Raw genomic sequence first — 9,817 nt, forward strand, 5'->3', positions numbered from 1 at the left:
TTAAAAGTATTATGTAAACTAGAAATTAAATTTATTTATTTTTCAGTACAAAGATCAAGACCAAAATCTTGAATGTGAGGTCTAGAATTTCAACCGTGAGTGAGAGTATTCAAAAACTAGTCGCAAATAGTATAAAAATAAATCTCGATTGTGGGACGAAACGGTTCGAGTGGTGAGCCAGATCTCTGTAGATAAGTTGTACCACTTGACATGACTTGGCTTATTTAGCCCCTGTTTGAGCCCCATTTTTTTTGACAAAATATATTCTTAAACAGTGTTTTGGCATCATTTCAACAACACATTCTTCAATAAAATAATATTACACGAAAATTTAAAACTTTTCCTTATTTTTTAACCACACATTTCACATCATTACACTATTCAAAAATGCACTTTCTTTACAAAAATGGGGCTCAAACAAGGGCTAAGCCCTCACTACATCTTTTGATTGAGTTCTTTCAATCACATGTGCAATTTTGGATGCACATGATGAGTTGTTCTACGATATAAATTTGACAGAACAGAGCCACAATTAGTTTGTGGTCTCTTTTGTAGCGCTGTTTTGAAACAATTTCTCTCAAACTTGCCATTGGGCCAAGTAACTAGCTAGACTCAGATCACCCAGTCTTTGGTCCAGTAAAGTAACCATCAAGTCTCAAGCAATCCAATGCCTCGGTTCAACGGACATGATCATATATAAAGTATGACAAATTCGTAAGTACAATATTTAGCCTTTGTTTGACTTCGATTTTTTCAGATTAAAATGAGTGAAATAATATTTTTTTTTTAAAATGAGTGGTTAAAAGAGAATGAATTTTTTTTTGATTTACGTGTAATATCATTTTATGGAAAATTATGTGATTGAAAATAAGAAAAAGAAAAATGAAATTTAATTTAAAGGAAAATTACAACAGCATTTTCAAACCTTTTCAATTTTTATGAACTTTATTTTAACTTTTATTTTGTATTAGCTAAGGTCCTTAACCTTTCAAAAATATGCAGTAAAGGTCCAATTGGATGGAAACAGTCGATTTGACCGTTAGTTGACCAAAATAATTGACATTGAACACAATTTTGACTAATTTTAAAAAGACAAAAGGGTAACTTTACATTTTTGTACATAGAATAATTAAATAAAAAATCAAAAATAATAAAAATAATCTACCACCCCCCACCCCTACCCCAATCTCATGAAAGCAAAAAGAGCCTGATGGTCGTCACTTTCTTCTTTAACAAACTTACAAAAAATATTTCAAAACTCATGTGATAAATTATATTAGTATATTATATATATTTTTAACATATTAATGTGAAGGAAATTTAAAAAATTAATGTAATTTATGATATTTTTATCAATAATAAATATCCTAATATATATCATTAATTATTAAAAGTAATTGTTTATCTTACCTTCGACTTCCTCTCTCTTAGTTATTAAAGATAATTATTTCATGAAGTTATGTCACAATAAAAATAAGTTACGGTTGCAATTATATGCTAGTCATAAATTACACAAGGTCACAATCACAATTATAAACACATAATTTGTAGGTCACAATAAAAAAAAAAAAAATTAACTATAAAAATACAAGTTTTTATAGGTCACCAATTACATAATTAACTGATTACAATCACTTTTCACCTCATCCACCTCGTCCCCACCCCTTCCACCACCATCGACACTAACCAAATTTTAGGTACCACCACCACCTCCAATCCACCAACACCATCATCTGCACCTATAATCCACAACCACGACGTCACCTCCATACCATCGAATTGATCTGTTACAGGTACAACTGTATAGTCATCACCACCAAAGTCGACCACTACCTCAAATCCACAACCATCACCACCATATCCACCACGATCTGCATCTCGTATTCGCCACGACCTTCACATAACCACTAGCTATACCTCAAATCCACCATTTTCGTCTCTAAACTTCGTCGGCTCACAACAACATGGATTAGTCACAAAAAATCCTTCGCCTGTAGAAATTTGACTGCACGTTTCTGTTTGTGGCTTATATGTATATAGTTGAGAGAGAGGCTGAAGTGTATGACTCATGCACTCAATTTTATACTATGTACAGAAAGTGGAGTGTGTATGGATGTAGTGAGGTGTGTTGACCCCAAAAAGTGCGCCAACAGATGCCGGTCCCACCCGCGCTTGCGTGGGCGAAAGTCCAACACGCTAAGACACGTGGACGGTCTAAACGAGCGGTTCGAAGGGGCGTGGGAGTAGCCCAACGACGCGGGACGGTGACGTTCGGAATCCGGCGGGTTATTCGTAATCCGGTTGTACAATAATTACCAACCGGTGCTTGTAAATGTATGTGTAAAAGTGTATAAATTCGATTTATATATTGCAAGTAACTGAGAGAGTTGAGTAAATGTAGTCTTTAGTATTGATTATTGCATTAGCCTTTGACATTATAAAATGGGGGTATTTATAGTGATACATATGGAATGGGAGCCCTTGGATGAAATGGCACGTGGCCTCATCTCCTTAGTTCAAACGTCTGTTCTTAGGCATGGGACTTGACTTGCTAGCTTACGGCGCATTTATTGCTTGTGCAGGGCCTCCATGCTAGTGACAAGACTTGACATTTATGCTTATGACAAACATTCCATCAATCATTCGAATAAGATCTGTGCAGGCGATCTCTTGGGAGAAGTGACCATGGAGGATGTTTCCTTGTGGTTAAGAGGCTCGTGCATCAACTTCGGGGCTTCATCCATTCGAGGACCTCAGCTACATCCAGAAGCTTCCACGGCTCGGGTCATGGGCCTCGGTTAGAAGCAGTTCGGAAATAACTCACCTCGGCAATGTGGGCCACCTCGATAGGAATGCCACGTGGATCAGGATGAGTGGGTCATTGGCCCAGGTGGGTAGGACATGTGTGACAACACGCAACAAGGTGTATATAAATTTTTAAATTAACAATAGTTATAACTTATTTTTGAAAAAAAAAAGTATAATCTGATTGTTGAAATGTATAATTAAAATGTAAGGATTTGCTTAATTTTCCCTAAATAAGAAAAGAGGTGAAAATTTGAGCATATCTCTGACAATATGTTTATAAATATTGGTGTTTATAAATATGAAAAGTGAGTAATGAAGAAGTCTATAGTTTTCGTGGAGTCTACTAAATGTGTAAATGAAAAAAGTAATTTAGTCCTTGTTTGACACATATTATAAAGAGAAATTTTGGTAAAATGTATCATGGAATAGTATTTTTTGAAAAAATGCATGGTTAAAAAGGTAGATTTTTTATTTATTTACGTGTAATATTATTTTATCAAAAAATATGTGATTGAGAAAAAAAAAAAGAGAAAAATGTATTGAAATTTTAATGTGTGTCAAACAAGGGCTTAATCAAGTTATTAATGATCGGGGTTTAATTCCTGAGACATGAAATTGGACTTCTTGCAGGCGCAGTGTACAGACAACTCTTGTTCCCTGACCTGTTGAGGCACATCCCGCGATTTACCTCCCTCACAAAACTCTAAGGGCGGGGCGATATGGGTCCTCAAGGTTGGGGTTCAACCTTTTTTTAAGTTATTAATGACTGGACGAAACTATTTTTTTTTATCTTTTTGTTTTATGAGGACCGTACATGAGATTTCCACCTCATACGGCTCCTTCCTTCAATTTGTGTCAACAGAGATTCCAAACATTTGAGAAATTAGCAGTTGGGATACTACCGTTAATTAACCATAAAAATTGATTTTATAAGAAGAACAAAATGATTACTTTGCAAATTCAACATAAAATAATTTTTAAAAAGAAATAAGAACGTTCATCTCCCTCTTTAGTTTGTGCTAGCAGAGGTCCAAACATTTCAGAAATTAGTAGTTGGGTCCAACCGTTAGTTGATCAGAAAATTGATTTTATCCAAATAGAAGAAAAATGGTAACTTTACAAATTTAACATAAAATAATTTTTGAAAAAAGAAAAAAAATAAAAGAATAAGAATGTTCATCTAAGGATGTAAATGAGCCGAGTCGAGCCAGTTCACGAGTCGAAAGTTATGGCTCGAGTAGAAAATGGCTCGAGCCAAGCCAAATGCGACTACAAAAATCAGAGCTTGGTTCGAGCTTTCGACTTGGATCTTTATCGAGCCAAGCCAAGTTGGGCAAGTCGGCTCCGTTATTCATTTATTTATTTTTAAAGTTACGAAATTTAAATTTTTTAACAATGTAAATTATGTGCAATCTATACTAATTCGAATTTTTTGAATTTGTTTAACAGGTACAAGGCAATTGTAGCTTTTTTGTGGTTGCCTAATATAAGTATAAGTTTATTATGTGCTAAAAAAATCGATGGCAAATATGAAATTTTGGATTCCAATTCTGTAGCTTATAAAGGTAGCGTTTTCCACATGCCTAATAATAATTTGCAATTGATTATGAATGAGAATGCACAATTAAGTGTTTTTGTTAAATTATGTTTCAAGTTTTAAAACTACAAATGTGTTGGGAATCTACTTAATCATGCACAATGAAAAATAAAACAACTTTCAATTCTCACCAAGGATTTGTTTTGTATTTAAATAGAAATTGTGATAAAGATTGTACTTTTTACGAGATCTGCAAACTCATTTATTATTCTTTCGTTCCAATGATCTTGATTCGCCACCCACAGCTGTCCAATTGCTAGGCTCTAATAGAAATTCACACAGAGAACAAAATTGTAAGAACTAGGATTTTCTGCTCTTGTGCTAGCAAAAATGAAAAAACCTCCAAATTGAAAACCCTAGTAACCTTTTATATAAGTCCAAATGGGTTTGGCCTGATCCGATCCAATATTTAATTAACTCATTTAATTAAATTTTGTCCATGAATTAATTAATTCGAGTCTATAAATAAGCAACTAAATTAATTAATTTATCCAACGCTTATTAAATTAATTAATTGACAAATCACAATCTTCCAATTCTCCATTTGTGTGTGACCCATTAGTTTTCCGATTACGATGCCTAACGATGTGAATTATTATTTTGATCTAATCAAAATCGATAAATTAAAACACTCTTTTAATTTATCATCAATTCACGTTTGCCGTCCCAAATTGACATCTAGTAATGTGTTATAGTAATGCATATGACTGAAAATGTCACGTGGTATGACAAAATCAAACTCGTTTGTTTATCGTGAAACTATAATCTCTTCGTCAATATGATCCCATCAATTACGAGATATGAAAGTATGACAATCTCGATTATCGATCATATCTTTCATTACATATCAAGTCAATATAAATCTAAAACTTCTTTTCGACCTCTGAATACACATTGTCCAAGGATTTCGTTATCGACTTAATTGAATGAAATGTGGATCATAATCTTTTACTATCTAAGAGTCACAAATCTTCTATTTGTCATTAACAACCTTCATGCGATTCTTAACATACCCGAACAATGCCGTATTAGCGGCCCTTGGCAGAGCAACATCCAATACCACCAAAGTACGACTACCGAACGTTAGAGATTAACTACTGATACTCAGATAGTTATCCATGTGGATTCTCTCGAAGGGCCTCTAATATTTTGTTCTATAACAAAACATATACGTATTCATTCAAATGTCACCAGACTTTAGCTTGTGAGATCAGCTACTTACTTCACAAGTAAGAAATGCCACACGTGATGGTCTATTCATAATAATGATATCCGTATCTCGTCATTACTTACGACCACGGATGATTTAAGATTTAATCATATGTAATTTGTATCTCACAATCACAATTCATTGTGATTAACAAATTACTAAGATTTGAATTTACGGACCCCATTATTTAGGGTCTATTTGGTAGGGATTTTGAGAATTGATTTTTTGACCGTTAGGAGAAAAATGTGGACCACTTGTGAGAGAAAAGGTCAAAAATTACGGCTGAAATAATAAAATAACGGTAAAAAAATCAAAATTTTGGGGTGAAAAATCACTCCCAAACGACGCCTTAATTCAATTGAATATTAATTAATTAAATAATAGATCTGTTATAAATCGAATTAACTATATATTAAAAATGTTTATGTCCAAAATCGATTGGACCCTAGGGCATAATACTTACAAACTCCCACTTGTATTAGATTCAATCACTTATGTATCTAATATCATAAGAATCTATATGACGATCATGTTTATACTACGACAACTCTTTGTTAATGGATCTGCAATATTATCAATTGTGAGAATTCGTTCGTTTCTTTACGTCACATTTCTTTGTATTATTTCTCCGATGAGATGATACTGTCCTAATTCATGTTTGGATCATGGATGAGATCTCAGTTCTTTCGCTTGTGCGATGGCTCTATTGTTATCACAATACAATAGCATATGATCAACAATGTTAGAAACTACTTCAAGTTCATTAATGAACTTATTGATCCATATTGCAACCCCTTGCTACTTCTGAAGCAATCATATATTAGGTTTCTGTTATTAAACCAACGGTTGTTTCATGTTTGGAACCTTTCCAATACACCTCTTAAGAGTAAACCATTTTTTTTAAGAAGACGATATGTCGTTAGATGAAGACTTTCTTCTTAATAAGATAATAAAATTGATTTCAAATATGTGCTTTGAATATCCCACAAAATATGTATTTATCGGATTTAGTCTCAAATTTACCCGTTTCAATGCACTTCAAATAAGCGTCACTATCCCAAATTTATCTCATATGAAAGTTTGGGACATTACCTTTCCATGCCTCGTATGGAGTTCTGTTAACCCATTTAGATGGGAGATGATTTAGTATGCAACACATTGCAATCAGTTCATGACCCTAAAACCATTTTGGGAGGTTTGCATGACTTGTTATTAATCGTACTGTTTCTAATAGTTTACTATTCCTCTTTTCAGATACACCATTATGTTACAGTGTATATTCCTGTCCACTGCAAGAGAATTTCATTCTCTCTTAGATAATCTAGAATTTTATTTTTAAAATGTTCCCATTTCGATCGAATTTTAGTGTGAGAATATCTTTACCTATTTATTTCTCTACTTCTAGCTTGAATCCCATGAATCTTTCATGAGCTTTATGCTTGAATATCATCAAATATACATGGTCATTTTCGAAATATTCATCAATAAATGTGATGAAATAAGAGAAACTTTATCTAGCATTAATTGACTTGGGTCTATATACATCACTATGTATTAGACTAGTAATCATGCATATATTTATTCCTTTCAAGTAAAAGGAGATTTGGTCATTATGCCTAACAGGCATGATTTGTACTTGTCAAATTATTCAAAATCAATTGACTCCATGTATACATCTCTATGTAATTTTGGAATTTCATTTAATCTATATGATCATATCTGCAATGCCAAATTTAGGTATTATTCAAATTATCAATTTTATACCTTGTAACTTCTATAATCTTTAGAGAATGTTTAGTATTTAGAATATAAATGTCATTTTGTAATTTACCATAACCATTAAAATCTTTAATTAAGATAAGTATGAACAATAATTGTCCTTAACATTAAAATAGTTCATGTCCGAACATGAAATTCATTTTAATGTTCCACCTATGCTGAGTACAAAGCAACATTTCTCTAATTCCAATACTAAGCCAAAAGGCAACGGCAAAAAGTAAGCTCCTACAAGCAATGTAGCAACATTTGCTCATCTTCAACATGTAAGTCAACTTCTCCCTTTCGTAGTGGTCTACTTCTATTTAATTTCTCCATATTTGTATAAATGTGAGATCCACATCTAGTATCAAATACTTAAAGAACTCATGAAGTAGACGTAAGTTTTGCAATATTTCTTCCAATGACATTTCATTCTATAATTAAAGTAAAGGTCATTAGATTTGGTATTGTCTTTCACTATGACCATATTAGCCATCTTGGATACTTTCACAAAGCTCTCTTTTATTTTCTCCTAATACTCTTAGAGAAATCAATGGCTTGCCCACTATTAATTTTGATATTGGACTCAACAGTTTTAAGCATGTTCAGCAATTCAATAAGTGTGCATTCGAGCTTATTCGTGTTATAATTCATAATTAGCATGAATAACTCTCTAACAGAGATTGCAGAACCAAGTCAACACTTAGTTCATGGTTCATGATTGAACTCGATTGAGACATTTTTCATTGTCAATCATTTTTAGTACCTGAGCACTGACTGAAGATTCCTTTGTCATTTCATACCGATATAGTTGTTTGGAAGTCTCATATCTTTTCACACATGATTATTATCATACAACTCTTTGAAATGAAAAATCACGTGTTAGCATATATATTCTCATGTTGCTTTTATAACTGAGGTGAGATAGATGCATACATCACACATGTACAGTACTATCGCCATTGTAGTATTTATTATATTAGTCATTTCTTCCTTAATCGAGTCATCAACAAGTGTCTCTAGAAGGGGCTACTCAAGGACATGATCAATTTTCTCATGCTTGAAAACAATTCTCAAATTGTGGTGCCAATTAAGAAAATTTAATTTGGTTGTTAGCATCCAGTATGCCTCGTAAATACATATGGTCACTCAAGATTCAATATAAAATAACAAAAAGAAAATGAATAATATATAAAACGCATCAATTAATTTAACATTGACTTTTATTAAATTAATTATGCCCTCACTGTTTAACTCAAATTTATGACTCTCTCGCATAAATTTATGGAATCCATACTTGACTCCCAGTAGGCTGGGATCCCATTTGTTATCTTAAGATATTGAGTGTACTCAACTAGCCTTAACAAAACATATAAGTAGATACTATTATCAATTGTATCTTCATACAACTCCCAGATCATTAAACTGACAACTCCTTGTCTTCACACATCTTATATGTTAGCTTAACATGCCTCTAAAATTTATCTCCTTCAGTGTACTCAATAAAAGATAAATTTTAGTTAAGTTAAACTCATCATTCAAAAATATCTAATATTTCATAGTGTCAAATATATCCCTAATAGATCAGCCTTAAGTGTACTCAACAAACTGAAACGATTTGGGACTCTGATTTTTAACTATAATGGAAGACGATTATAAATGTGATTTAATATTTTATTGAGGGGATTTGCATTCAAATGTCTCATCGTAAGAATCATATATATTTTATTATACATCTACTATGCAAATAAACATATATGTAACATAATATAATAGTGTGGATGATTTTGAACTTTTACTATCTAGTCTTCTCGAGCCATAAGGAAAACTAATTGGTTAATTCTTAGGGGGTATAGCATTGAACAAATATTAATACACCATCTCCATGGTCTGCTCCTTTTCTTGTTTTTTCAATAAATCCAACTGCAACTTGTATTCTATACTAGTTAACACGCAGGCCTAAATGAAATTAGACTCAAAGACCCATAATAACAATAACAATAACGGACTCCCAGGTCCAAAATGATTAAGAGCTTATAGGCCCATAATAATAACAACAATAACAGGCTCGCAGACCCATAAAACGACAATAATAAAATTAACCATTCACAAATATCCACATGGGCGAGTTCATAATCGTCCATTAATAATACATTCATCACATAAATATATACCTATATAATATCTAATAGTATATGAGAACAGGTTTCAAGTTTCTAGCAATTAAGGTTGTCTAAAGTATTTTAAATAAATGGATCGAAACAATTAAATAATTAATTAATTATATTAATCAATTAATTTAATTAGCGGGCATATTTAATTAAAATCAAATTTTAGTTAAATACCGAATTAGAGTCCAACTCTAATTCCACAATTATAGGGCGAGATTATTTAACTAAAATTAAATTTTAATTAAATATTAAATTAGAATCTAACTCTAATTT

This window comes from Olea europaea, chromosome 6 (assembly GCF_002742605.1).
Source record: "Olea europaea var. sylvestris chromosome 6, O_europaea_v1, whole genome shotgun sequence".
NCBI classification, from domain to species: Eukaryota; Viridiplantae; Streptophyta; class Magnoliopsida; order Lamiales; family Oleaceae; genus Olea; species Olea europaea.